Source organism: Coptis chinensis, chromosome 8, assembly GCF_015680905.1.
Source record: "Coptis chinensis isolate HL-2020 chromosome 8, ASM1568090v1, whole genome shotgun sequence".
Taxonomy (NCBI): Eukaryota; Viridiplantae; Streptophyta; class Magnoliopsida; order Ranunculales; family Ranunculaceae; genus Coptis; species Coptis chinensis.
In genome coordinates this window covers 14,599,965-14,614,505 of record NC_141463.1, presented here as the reverse complement: position 1 = coordinate 14,614,505, position 14,541 = coordinate 14,599,965, and the positions used below count along the sequence as shown (strand labels likewise).

The 14,541-nt window shown below is 35.0% G+C and overlaps 2 long non-coding RNA genes across 15 annotated transcripts; both read right to left on the bottom strand.

Annotated features, from left to right (window-relative positions):
* Nucleotides 1-5,357: 5,357 nt before the first annotated feature.
* On the bottom strand, nt 5,358-7,113 carry LOC147480138 (uncharacterized). Of its 2 annotated transcripts, none has more exons than XR_015206601.1 (3): nt 7,096-7,113; nt 6,120-6,366; nt 5,358-5,839 (listed from the first exon to the last, which is right to left on the bottom strand). It is a non-coding gene; the product is annotated as an uncharacterized LOC147480138 (long non-coding RNA). The 2 variants fall into 2 exon arrangements; XR_015206600.1 differs by lacking the exon at nt 7,096-7,113 and adding an exon at nt 6,913-6,941.
* A 64-nt stretch (nt 7,114-7,177) lies between these two features.
* Nucleotides 7,178-10,587, bottom strand: LOC147480137 (uncharacterized). Of its 13 annotated transcripts, XR_015206795.1 has the most exons (6): nt 10,115-10,586; nt 8,589-8,736; nt 8,401-8,433; nt 8,228-8,300; nt 7,527-7,612; nt 7,178-7,303 (listed from the first exon to the last, which is right to left on the bottom strand). It is a non-coding gene; the product is annotated as an uncharacterized LOC147480137 (long non-coding RNA). The 13 variants fall into 13 exon arrangements; XR_015206794.1 differs by lacking the exon at nt 7,178-7,303 and having other exon boundaries at nt 7,436-7,612; XR_015206806.1 differs by lacking the exon at nt 7,178-7,303 and having other exon boundaries at nt 7,436-7,658; nt 10,115-10,581.
* Between the last annotated feature and the right edge of the window lie 3,954 nt (nt 10,588-14,541).

Genomic DNA, 14,541 nt, shown 5'->3' with positions numbered 1-14,541 from the left:
AAAGATTTTGTAGTTCTTAGTACCGCTTATGATATTAGGCTTAGCCTTTGTTGTCCGACGACACATCACCAAAAAAGAGGATTAGCGAAAGGGTTGTCAGAAGATGCACAAGTAAATCAATAGCTTGTGTTGTCATAGTTGCTCCAAAACAATATATTAGTCGCTTATTACATATTCCAAATCCTCCATCATGTTGTATGTCTAGTATAATTTCAATCTATTAAGTATTTTGCTTAGAGTCCATTGGAGTCGATGTGTTTCTATTAGCTTCAACAAATATTTATGTATCCTTGAACACACTAATTAATAATTATGTTTGATAATGAAAAATACCTCGAACAATTCATGCCTTAATTAAAATGTTTTACTTTTAGCAGGAAGGATAACTTTAAGTAACTATTTGGGTTTTTTACTGTGATTTTATGCAGGTCACATGGATTGACATTTATATGAAGATAATTTCAAAATTTGTTTTGAATTAGCTTATAGCAGTTAGCATAGAACATTGGGCTTTGGCATAGTGAAGCTATCCTGTAAGACATAATGGTAAAGAAACACAAGTAAGCTGTTGCAGTGTTGCTTCAGTTCATCAAAACCAAAGGTCGACAGGAAAGGAAACAAACATAGAAATGCATAGGCTGCTGTGGCCATAGGCGTAGTGGCGGTGAAATGAGTGATTGTGAAGCAAGTGGTGAAGGTTCAGAAGGTGGTGGAGAAAGTTCAAAATATATCCGTTGGGATTTTGCAAAACAAAAAAAATGAATCGTTGGAGAGAAGTGAGGTCACTGCACGTTTTTTGGTCACGGCGAACAGACTTGGACTTCGGGTCCTCCAAAAACATGGTTTTAGACTTTGGTCCTAACAATAGTTGGTTTATTAGGGTTTGGTCCAGAAAAGCTTGAATATTAGGGTTTAGTCCTAGTTTTGGTTGTTGACTGTCAGTCAACTACATTGACTATAGTCAATTTGCTTGTATTTTTGAAATGACAATAATAGCCCTCGTGTACAACATCATGTGAATATATAAGTTAGACTTTGATACAATAAATAAGCTAGGTCATCTTCTATGACTTGGTCCCTACTGTTATTTGACAAATTAGAGTTTAGTCCTACCTGTCAACCATTAGAATTTCCTTCTAAGTGAGATTTGCAAAGGATGAATGGTTTGTTTGATTTCTCGTTTGTATGATTTTCGAATTGCAAAGGATGATTGGTTTATCTTATACAAAACATCACCAACGGATCTATTTGAATATTCTGTTTTATCTTTACTTCGCTTATGCTTAGTCAAGTGGTGCCTCTGTTTGCTCATCCCCCCTTGTGCCCATTGGGCCTACTTGGATAGTGAGTTACGTCAGTGTAGTCAAGGTATGGAAGTAGTTGTGCTAAACTTGCAACAAAGAGATGAAACAAACAGAAGCTAAAGTAACGGATATGAAGACAAAGATACTTGACTTAGCCTAAGGTTAAGGAGCGAAAGGAGAAGAGAGGCACGAAAGTGTGTAGTTTCATTATGTTCTAGCCGAAGACTTTCTAGGTTTCGTGCTTTCCAGTCAGTAGGTGAGGATGAGGATAGCTCGATCAATCAGTTCAATAGCCAGAGGACGAACGAAGGAGATTTGGTGGAAACATTTTGTTATGGTGGAAAATGGGGAGTGAAAACACCAATGAAGCAGAGAACGACCGCATGAATCGGAATCCACTAAATTAACTTATTAAGACAGACGACCGAGCAAGAAAGGCTCCGCGTTCTCCAAGTGGTTGATCTTAGCATGCTAGACTTTGATTGACAAGCAGTAGAACTAAACTCTAATTTGTCAAATAACAGTAGGGACCAAGTCCTAGAAGATGGCTTTATTTTTTGTATCAAAGTCTAACTTATATATTCACGTGATGTTGCACGTGAAGGGTATTATTGTCATTTCAAAAATACAATCAGATTGACCACAGTCAACTCAGTTGACTGACAGTCAACAACTAGAACTAGAACTAAACCCTAATATTCAAGCTTTTCTGGACCAAACCCTAATAAACTCACTATTGTTAGGACCAAATAAAGTCTAAATAACCCTAAAAACATCGATAAAAATGGAGAGAGATATCCTCATATCCAGGATTATAAGTTAGGGGCCCATTTAGGGGCAGGGCCGGCCCTGAGATTTGAGAGGCCCTAAGCGAGCTCTCAAAGCGTGGCCTTAAGCTTTAACAAAAGAAAGAAAGAAAAAAAATTATATAGGCAAATTTCTTTTTTTGTTATTTATTTTGAAAGTAGGGGAAATGAAATCTAACCCCACCAAGTCACGAACTAATTACATCAAGTAAAAGTATCATCGAAAATTTCCTCGTCTCACAGTTTTAGCTGTAAAATCAATTATTACATTTGCATAGTCAAGCTCCTTTGCCAAAGTTTTTTCAATAGATAGCATAGCTAATCCATTTAATCTATCTTGCGACATGGTCGATCGAAGGTAAGACTTAATCATCTTCAAGTTTGAAAAACTCCTCTCCTTGAGAAGCAACCTATAATCTGTATAGTTAATAATATTCTAAAGCAATCCACGCATTTGGAAAGCAACTAGCCCTTAAGTTCAAATGGTTTAGCACTTCAATTGCCTTCTTTGCGTCATCTAGTAAAACTTCTTTCAAAAGTTGCAATTCCAAAAATAACTCTGTCCCGTCAATATCAAAAATGTTGTCATGTTTCAGAAACTCTGCTAAGTTACCACAAGAAGCCTTTAAACTATCTCTGTCTATAAACTTCAACTTCTCCAAATTAAACAAGAACCCAAAATGTTTCTCATATACTTGAAACTGTTCAAACCTACTCTTAAGAGAAGAAACTAACAGCTTGGTCAACAATAAAAATGAAATAGTTGGCTCTAAATGATTCTTCAGCTGACAGTGGCACCTATTTATCCATGTTTTCATCAAATTGTCTCTTTCTACGAATGATATGTTTTTCACAAAAAATAGGCTCAATTTGCATAGCACTTGCAACTTCTTTAACTTCTATCATTGCTTCTTCAAATCCGATTTCTCTATACTTTTTAAAAAATAAAATCAACATTTGCAATTCACTAATAGCGACATCAATCTGCATATCTTCAGTTTGTAAGAGTTTGCTAACAATATTAACACCATTCAATATCGTGTGCCAAACAATCATACCAATCAAGAACTCAAAATTCTCAATATCATGTGTGGCTAGAGACTTAGCTTCACTCTTAGTCTTTAGATCATCACTAGTATCCCTTAATTCAACTAAAGCATCTCTTATCTGTGGAGCTTGACTTTTAATTGCTTTAACACTTTCCACATGACTTTTCCAACGTACAAAACATGTATATTGGGAGCACCTCTAGTAGCGTAGCAGTCTTGTTTGCAACTCCTCAAAACTAGTGGTTCTCTCTTCTATTTATTTTTTTAGTTTTTCTGTTTCTTTTAATTAAACTAACCTTAAATAGTTAAACCTTTCGATTTTTTTGAAATAGAAAAGACGGAAAGAGAAAACCTCTAGGAGACCGAATAGAACCGTATTGTTTGGTTTTGTTTTTTGTTGGTTGAGCTTAAATCAGTTGGGTCAATTTAATGTTTGGATATGGAATTTATTAGATAGTGGGTGGAGAATATGGGGGGCCTTTTTTTTGTCAACAAGTGGGGGCCTAGGCGGTCGCCTAGTTGGCCTTGCTCCAGAGCCGGCCCTCTGTTTATTAGGGGGTGTATTGTAGGCCGTTTTTTGGATTGGATTTTCAAATTTAAAGATAACGGCTCGGATACAGGCCCGTTGGTGATGCCCTAATACAACATATCTAGGGCCGCTGAACTGTTCATGGACTCAGGCCTCTACAAGACTACAACCACCGTTCTACTACAGTACTACAAAAACTGGAAGAAGTACATGGAATTAAACAAAGTTTTGATACTTTTCAATTGACCAGCAGCAATCTGCTACCCACTTTGCATATTCGCTTGGGTTTAACACGTGACATAGACATTGATCTAATATTTCGTTGTTCATAGAAAATTACATTTGTTCTTTTTGAAACCAACTCAAGCTTTCTGATTTTTTGAAATATTTATTTCACTTCAATTGCTATTAAGCAGTTGAGCACTGAAAAGAGTAAATGTTGATGAGTTAGTTGTCTCATTTGTCTGGCGTGTTATCCATTTTGAAACCAACTTAATCTTTCTGATTTTTCCTGCCCATACTACCCATTCACATTTGTTGGTACGTAAATGCAATTCAAAGGGCAACAAAACTGCCAATGTTTGATGAATATATACTGAACTACATGAGACTTATAAACCAAGCTGGTGGAGTAATTAAAGATGATGGGAATCTGTAAAGAACAATGGAGGTTTAAACACTCTTCTCAGCTTTGGGAATCTGTAAATAACAGACTGATCAATGAAGTCAAAGTGTACCTACAGGGCCTGTGAGGAAGAAGAAGTTTCGGTCTTTCACTTTTTCCCAATCTAGTGATGAACCAAGGTTATTCCTGTCTCTTGACCTTTTGGAAGTGTCAAAAAGGAGTGTGGAAAAATGCAGTCCCATTACTAAATACAAGTTCATGGCACGTGCTCCGCACGATTTGTGATTAAAGCTATTTTCCTGTTTTGTATAAGGTAGTAACTATTAAGTACTGACCAACGCATTAATACACTTAAATCCCAAATTTTGGCTTCAGTTTACTTGTCAGTCCAATAATATTAAAGCAACGCCAACGATTACAAATTATAGGCGTTCATGCACAAAATTGTTAAATTGTTTATAATATTAATAAGTCAAACACTATTAATAAGTCGTACTGTAGTGAGAATTGGCTATTTCAAAATGGATTAAAGAATTGTTAAATTGTTTACACTATTATGAGCATATACTCATGTTCATGAATCCTATAGGTTTTGTTTTCAAAACTTCAAATTATACCAAAAGCAAGAAAATTCCAAAGAAAAAACCACTGGAAAAATTTAGACCTAGTTATGGATAGTAAAAAAAATACATATCACCATATAAATCAATGAATAATGTTTGTGATAACGGATAACCTAGTATTGAGTATTAATTAACTCTTTAGCTTGTAAAGAAAAACCTAATAGATGAATCACATACCGAAGTAAACTGTTTCTTATTAAATAAATGGAGTTGTAGGGTGACAACTATCTACTTCTCAAGCTTTTCTTTAACCATTGGTAAATCACAAATGTTCTCTGAAATGGTTGTAAGAAACACGCCTCCCTACATGCAATTCATTTCTTACATTAAAAATTGCACCCAATTTGAAGTTTGTGACCATAGATTATCATTGAGAGAGGATGATTTCAAAAGTTAAGAGGCAAAAAAATATTATGTCATTCTGCCATAAATCTATTTTTTCAAAAAGTCGTATTCACACAATTGAGAAATGACTTTCAAGTACATCCATCATAAAGCACTTCCGCAAGAATCATAAGCAGAGTCTAATGTTTTAGTCTCTGGGGTTGAACTCTCATATCATCATATTGTTACTCACAATAGTACCATTTTGTTATTCCAACTCATATTGCACCCATAATAGTCTGAACTCTGAAATCAAGTGAGACCTGAAAACCATCAATTAAAAGGAAAGAAGCATCGAGGCATCTGCCTAAGCATTTGCTCAGTGTCACTTTCACCCAGAAAAATATAATACAGCTAGTAGTCGCACAAATTTCAATGGAGTGTGGTGTATACTTGTATAGAAAATGACCTCTGAATTTGGACTTTTGGACTTGCATCCTCTGCAATCATTGGAAGTGCAAAACGGCATCGCCAATCCATTCAATATTTACTTGAATTTCTTGTCTTATTGATACCACCCTACAATGTCCGACATTCAAAAAATATAAAAGAGATTTCAGAAATATTTTAAGTACATAATTTAGCTTCAAAGCTAATTAGAAAAAATCGTCAATGAGAAGAAAGTCTCGATGAGACTAATTTTGGGGGAGTAAATATGGAAGATGGTGATAAATACGTTAAGTGCATCCTAAATTTGTTGATCAACTTATTACTTGAAAAGGGTCATGACATGTAGAAGGTAATGAAGGATGTATATGACATCACACCTAATAAGAAACTCTGTATAAGCAGCACTTACCTTGTCCCTTTATCAAGCAGGATACCCATGTAAGTTTTAGAAGACAACATGCATCCCAAGAAGATCTTTGTTCAATTGTACCACCAAAGCTTCCATAGAAATCGCTGGACACCTTAACGAACTCCTCACTATAATAGCTTACATAAAGTGAACTCACATTCTTCTTGGCAAGCATATCCTATGGGAAACCAATCAACTACAGCCCACATTCTAGGTCCAAGTTTGTATATCTCCTTGTAAAATGTTTCTGCACGGCGAAAGAGAAGTTTTTAAATTTTCAGACGGTATACTCAAACGGCCTAGCAAAATGAAAAGGATGTTAAGGTTGGTGCAAATTCAATTGGCTATGTAAGGCAAACAAAATATCAGCATTCTTTCTTATTTAGCGGCAGTCTCAAATACAACAGTGGGAGTTTTACAGAATTCATTCTTAATTAGTAAACCCTCCAAGTTTAGTGCAGTCTAATAATAATAACACTTGAGAATGAGTTTCGACAAACCTATTAGTCTAGTCATAACTAAGAACCAAGACCTTAAGATTTGTTTTTAAGAAGAAAGGCAGCCATAGTTCAATCGCTTACAATCTGACTATTGAGTTTATCTTATATCTCAACTCTATAGGAAACTAAAGCTAAAACTAAATAAAGGTGTCTGGTATTAAATATGGATAAAGAGAAGCTATGATGGAAAAAATACATCGTTGATAGAATGAAGTTTTGTAGAGAGCTAAAGCAACTCGGCTACCATAAAAATCCAGGAAAAAAATTATAGCACTACCAAGAACGCAATGTACCTCTTATTCATGATGACAATCTCTCGTAAAGTTCACTCCAATTCTTTTAGTAATATTGCCAATTCTCTTCAACATACAAATTACATCTGTCGTTGGAGTTTGAAAATTTGTGATAAATTAAATCAATCCATAACTGACAAAAAAATATTAGAGAGGTGTTCGAGTATTAATAACTTAAATTACCTGTAAGGTGAGTTTTGCTCTAACTTTAGTTGGAATGGTGTCAAACTTCGAAGAAGTTGAATTTGTGTCTTGGGATGTCAAGCCCGTCTTCATCGGTTTTCTTGATCACAGTTTCCGTTGTAAGATAAATCTTGTAATCACGCTGCAGAGGCCGATATTCTGTTGCTAATGACACGTCAAACCTCTCCATGGTGCAAATATTTCCTTCCTTCAAAATGTTGTTATTCAATACACTTCTGAATTCTAAAAATATTTATCTAGTAAAACTCCATATGGACATGAGTACCCTATCCGTGATGAAGATTTCAAATTTATATTAGCTGCTCGTAACAGGAAAAATAAAGTAGTCATGCAATACAAACTTAAAAATACCAATAAGTATGAAGCCTGAATAGTGCTTAGCTTGAAATCCCAGAGCAGAAATTACATACCAGGAGCTATTTTCTATCTTTAAAATTAGTGGAGTCCCACAATCTTGTAATGCCTCCCCTTACTTTCCATCGGTCCGTTCCGTAGGCTATCAAGGAAAACTTGGATAGGAAACAAAAATTATCACAATGCACCTATATGGCCAACATTTATTGGAGTGAGAAAAGAAGCAGTGCAAATGAGGAAAAGAAAAAGAATCGGAAGCTAAGCGCCCGTAAAAATTATTGGGTGCTTCTTTATAGTGATTATTCCTAACCTACATAAGAAATTTCAAGCATGATCCAGAGTGATACATTTAGTTTATCCATTTAAATGAGAAAAGCGTAAGTCAGTTCATGATAAATTGTAAGTCTAGTAACACATCTATACAATAGACTTCGAATATCAATAGTTCAAAACCCTCTAAGTTTATGGAGTTTGCTAACACAACAAAACTATCAAATCATAGAGCAATTAAAACTTTGTATTCAGTTATCGTGAATTCAGACAAATGAGCAATTAAAAATTTGAATTCAGACAAATGCTCATAGAACTTTGTACACTGTATACGGAAAGTTTGCTTACTAATTTAAAATTGTAGCAAGCGATTACAGACAACTTACTAATGAAAGAGTTCGTTAAAGTAAATTCACAGTTTCATCAAAGGTTACAAATTACAGTGGATAGTAACCAAAACCGAAATTAGGCACTGAAGATTGCTTACCGATAACTAACTTTGCCATTTATCTCCAAAGCTTTGTCGTTTCCAAGAATTGAAATCTCCATTGTCAATCTATCTGATCATTGTAAATCCCATTGAGAGAAACAATTTATTGCCGTGAATAGGAAAATAAAAAATCACAATTATGAATAACTACTATCTTCAATACTTTATACCTTCACCATATGTTCCATAACAAAATCGCCCAGCTAAAACCAAACAAAATTGCGAGAGATATCCACAATCAAAAAATATAAATGCTAAAGGTACCCATATTATTCCAATTTGCAGCTGAGATTGTTGTTTGATAAAATAAAATAAATTCAATGTAGATAAGCAACTATATTAAAAGTAAAAGAAATACCTTGGCTTTGCGAAGGTTTTACTGAATTGTATGTCAATGGTGAGAGCGTAATAGTACCCATTGAAAGATGGAGAAGTGGAGTTTTGTGCGAGAAGGAGCAATAAAGTTTCGAAGAAGGTGGAGTGCTTGAAACGTACAAAAGAAAACCCTGATGAAGCAAACAAAAGTTTTAACAACAGGAAGCTGAAGAGGCATGATCAACCGAAAAAAATAACCCAGCCAATGATGTTAAGAAAAACGAAATGAACCATAGCTTAATCTCAAGAGACATCCTACTGGGGAATATTCATTTATAGACATCAGCAAAAGTGGGACGTTAATATCAATTTCAAGGGGTTTTCCACAATGGTTAGTCGGTAGATAGTAAAAAAATAAACAATAGGTTCAAATAAGAAGAAGATTGATTGGCGTTAATTTGGGGACCCAATTTCATAGAGTGCTGAAAAGCACTTTGGGTCTTTGAAAAATATATCATTCCAATTGACAAACAGCTCAGGGAGAGAAAGAGAAGGTATATTCTTATTAGTGGGATCTTTTAAAAGAGGGTGAATGTCAAACTAAGCATGAGGGTTAAAATAGAGAAAATAACATGAATAACAAAAAAGTAAACTAACAAATGCAACAAATCAATTAAACTGAGACTGTAGGCATGACAGGGCACAATATAAAAAGCAGTTACCTACAATGACTTCAACTATTCAACCCCACGGACATCGAAATAGAACTGAAATTCAAAGAGAAAATAACACAAAGGACATGCTAACAAATCCATAGCAATTGTTAGCAGTTTCGTAGGATAGGAAAACTTTATGAAGTGCATTTGGATTCAGCTAACTATTTATAAGGCTACACTAACAAATAAATATTTCGCGAGTTTATAAGAAGTTGGGTTGCGAGTTTTATTTTGTGACAAAACATCATAACTAAACTTTATCAAAGCTGCTTCAAAATGCCATACATCAAACACGATTTTAAGCATACTTTGGTACAAAACATCGTAACTAAACTTTATCCAAAAATTTAACTTATCAAAAAAAAAAAAAAAACTAAACTTTATCAAAGTTGTTTAAAAACGCTTATAGACCATACACGATTATTAGCATCAAAGTAACCAAGTCTAAAAGTTGTCAGGAGGAACTAACACAAACAAAGGAACAAACCAAGACAGGGGAATATGAGTGCAACTGTGAGGGTGTTATAATTAGAACACACAGCGTCTCTGCTAAGCATTAAGAATCATGCTAGCCAGGTCTTATTTCATAGAACCTAAATCATTAGAATGTCTATAAGAGACATTGAAATAATTTATCAAAAAAGAATTTCAATATAATATGGGAATATTGATACCATATATACATTGAGCATTTAAAAAAAAAATTTGAAATCTTTCGGTTTTGGTTTATCGATGTGGTAAGAAGAAAAACCAAGTTAGAACGAATTTTTTTGGTGGAACAAAAGAATAATCAACAACAACTAATTTAACAGTAACAACAATAGTAAAAGAAGAAAATAACCAATCTTGTTACCTGTAGCTGTCGGTAATTGATTTTTGCTTATCTGGATTGAGTTGTTTGGAGCTGTTGAGCAGACAACAATAGCTAACTACGAATGATTATTTTCCATATGGAATTTCGGTTTTGGTTTTTTGATCAGGAGAGGAGTGGATGTTTGTTGATCAGTTTTTGCTGGTGGTTTCTCTGTAGAGCGTTGGTTCATGGGTATTTGGTTTTTGGTTGAGAAGATTTGTGATTTGTCGATTTTTTTGTTAAGTTGGCGAGGTCGGCTCGGCGTTGAGCAGCGTGTAGAAAGGAGGTGTTGCAGTGGGATTGGAGAAAAAGCCCGGACGGACGCCGGATAGGCTTACGAGGCTAAAAAGGACAGATGGTGAATCGGGTTTGGATAAAAGCGCGGTGCACGGCTAGCTCGCCCACGCCTCTATGTGATGGCGGCTCAAGCTACATCGGCTAACTCGGTACGCTCTATTAAAGGTGTTTAGATATATTTTAGAAGTTGAAAATTGGAGGAAACCAAAATTAAAGAAGGGTTTCATAAAGGCACCACTTACTATACCAAAAGCTGCTCACACCCAAAACAGAACCAAACGGATCCTAAAACCAAATAGACACCACTTAAAAATTGATGAAATAGACACCACTAAGAATTTTATCTTTTATATAAAAAAAAAAAATTAGTTTTGATTAGTTTGGTTTTATTTTATGTTCCATTGAATCAATGTTGACAAAATTCAAAAGTTTAATCGTCTTCTATAAAATCAAATGAATGGGTATATTCAAATGTACAATTGAATAATTTAATTAAAAGTTTAAGTTTTATTTTGATTTCCACTGTAATAATGTGAAGAAAATATTATGGATTTGATTCGGGTTCTTCCAAACTTTGATAAATTTTATAATTTAACCATTTTTTTAAAAATAAATAAATCAGTGGGTTCAATTAGTGATAAATTTTATAAATCTTTCTTATTTGATTTTAAATATTAGAAAATTTCGTAAAAGAAAAATTGTGTTTTGATTATTAATAAACTATTTTAAAAAATTATTCTTTTCAATCCTAATTCTAGGATCCGTTTGTTTTGTATTTAGTGTGGTGCCCTTGGTAAAATCAGTAGTGTCTATATAAAACCCTTAAAGAATACATGCACCTTCTAATTATACTTTCAATCTGAACAAGAGAAATCTGAACCAGTATATAGTCATATTACAACTGGTCATACTAATTTCCATTTATCCTATTTAGACCATAGAAAAGTGTTTTTGCTATTTTTGAAACTTAGACAGTATTTTCCGGAAATATTTGGCAAATAACGATAGTCATGTGTATAAGACGTGTAGACGTGTGTTCATAGCGAAAAAAAAAATGTATAAGACGTGTAGGCGGTGTAGCCGAATCCCTGATTTGAAAGTTTTCGATGATAACTGATATATCAAGATTTTGTAGGCAGTCTGAAGTTTGATGCGGCCTACGGTTAATTTAGAGTTTGGGCTATATATTTTGGTGGTTGAGTGAGTTTATCATTTGACCATACCATTTACATCCTAAACCATGTTAAATTGCACAAATACTCATATACTGAATGATTTGGACAAATCAACAATTTTCTAACCCTGGCACAAGAGTAATTATAATCGTCATGTAATCCAGACACTGCATACTCTTTTGTAATATTGATAGTGCGTGCATGGGGTGGAATATAGTGATAGTGCAACTAAAGGTTTGAAAAATTGAAACTCAACGACTCCATGCAACCTCTCTAGTTCTTACTCAACTAAAGATATCTAATCATACAGTTCCAGATATGGATATAGCACTCTTGCTGCTAAATCTTGTGATTTATGTCCAAAACCGTTATAAGATGAAAGCATGTAGAAGAGTGGTGGCGTGCATTGGCTGAAGAAGGTGTATAGAATCTCTTTGGGACAAACGCTTAGGCGAAAAGGAATAGAAAAGAAGGTTTCTCTTGGTAAAGGAGAGTTGTATGAAGAGAGTAAGTTGGAGGGAGCAGGAGAGAATGGAGCTGCTTTCCTTGTTAGGAAATTGAGGATTGGTCACATCACACTATCTCTCCAGTCCCACTCTATAAGTATACTATTGATAGTGACTTTTGATTTTAGCACTAGTCCTTTTCCAATTCTCCATTGATTTCAGTTTTTGGTTACTTTGAGTTTGTGAAGATCTCTCCTCTCAATTTCTCATCATGATTTTGGAGCAAAGTTTCTCTTTTTTGTCAAGAATTTGGATATCCTCTTTTGTGATGAATTTGGAATTTGATTGATGATTACATGAAAATATATTCACAAACACAAACACAATCACAATAATGTTGTAAAAGGGTTACTATATATCTATGAATATTCAAAATGAAACGAAAAACTTACGAGTTGTTGGTATTTTGTCCGACAACCAAAGCACAGTGCTGGGCGCGAGCGAAAGCGGAGCGTGAGCGGTCAAAGCGGCCAAACATCAAAATTCTCAATATCTATAGCGTCCCAAGAGCGCATAACACACATTTATTTTTGACAATTTTATTTTATTCTCACTTATTTTTAAGCGCAATTTTTATTTAAAATGCAAAAGATTTGTGCACGTGGCAAACCACGTTTTTCTTTCTTTTTTCAAAAAGAAGACTTAAAATTTTGCCCCTGTAATATTGATGATATTAAAGTGCCACCGACGGCAAACTTTTCTCCCGACACAGGAGCCACACGCGACACGTTTGATAACAAAACAAATTTTTAAACTTGCCAAATTACATTTTTGCTCTTCAAAAAGCCAAAAAAACAAAAAACAAACAAAAGAAACTGTAAAAATTACCATTATGCCACCGTGACAGACAATTTACTTGCTTTCAATTTACTGGATTCAGGACTCTTAAGTCAAAACTTTGTGGGACCGTATATGCGTACCTTTTGCTGATAGGAGAGCCCAGATTCGAAAATACAATACTTTAGATTTTGCAAATTTTTTATATAGTTTTTTTTTTTTTGCTACCAAAATTTTCTATATAGTAAAGATGGGTAGAAATAAACTTTTTGTAACTAAAGTTTGTAGCTAAGGAATGAGAAGGAAAGCAGGAAACGAATGGCGGCTCCTTGAATATATACCCAAGAATAAATGTGCTCCTTGATATTTCTCACATGATAATTAGGATACGTGTAACCATTTAAAATTGGTGAAAAATATCATAGAAACACCTTAGCGAACCGTGCTTCCAATCCACTAACTCCACTTTGTAGGGGATATGCAATATCACACACGCGTGAAGCATAAGCGAGCTCCAATATCGACTTCCAAGACCGATCTATGAGCAACTCCCTTCATATAGGTAGTACGTTTAAGCTCAATCAAGGGTGTCTCAGTACGAACAAATGGCCAGAGACAGAACGCCTCAGATAAAGTCACCACTAGGAGTAATCATTACCAAAATCTTACTTGTACTTCCCCCCACCGGGAAATAGGGACTACCGCGCCAACCTCCAATCAACACACGACTTATATTAAAACCAACCCAACACTCATTCCCAATCTCCACCTTACACGTGTGCAAGAAGCACACGTGCCTGTAGAATTGTAACTTCACAAGCCTATAAATACCACCTATTTGAACTACGTGAGACCTGATTCCTCTCCCCGGAAAACCAAGGGGAGGATACGTGAGGCATTTCGCTCATCAAATAAACTTCGGTCTTTCCAAAAACCTCAACCCATTCCCCTCTCTTCACTACTCCTAAAGGAAAACCAAAACACCCTTTACATTGGCGCCGTCTGTGGTTTCAATTACTTGAGAAATGTTGGAAAACAATCTGCAAAAACAGGATTAACAATGAAATTGGAAGCCGAGGCGCCGGACTAGGTCGCTCTCTTTAAGGTATTGCGGTCTCCGTTCCTCACGGCGCGACGGACCGCGGAACCTCCGGGATACAAATGCCCTCTGTAAAAGTCTTGATGATCACCGCAAAGAAACCAAAACTGGAAGAGGATACGGCCTCGTAATAGTCTCTTGCCATTATCGTGGGAGAAAAGTTTTTCTTAAAGAGAGGAAAGATATGAAAAACTGGTGTATTTGGTCTGGCCAGAAAGCCTTGTTTTATAGGATTGAGAGAGTGTAACGTTTATCAACTCTCAACGTTATTGTCAAAAATAACGTTCCAAACTAAAGGTCGGTTCTGGACTTACAAAAAAAAAAACGTTTTTCCTTTTTGTTTGTAAACATACCAAAAAGCGATTAAAATAACCAACAATCCCCACTTATTTTAATAATTGTAAATCAAAATAAAAGAAATATGGCGGTCACTATTAGTTCCAATATATCAAGCATAGATAAAGGTGTTCAAGACTTAAACCTTTACGTAGTGAAGACTACTCAAAGTATAAGATCCATAAGTGACGAAGTCTTGAACTTAGGTCTTGTATATACAATGAGTTATCATCACGC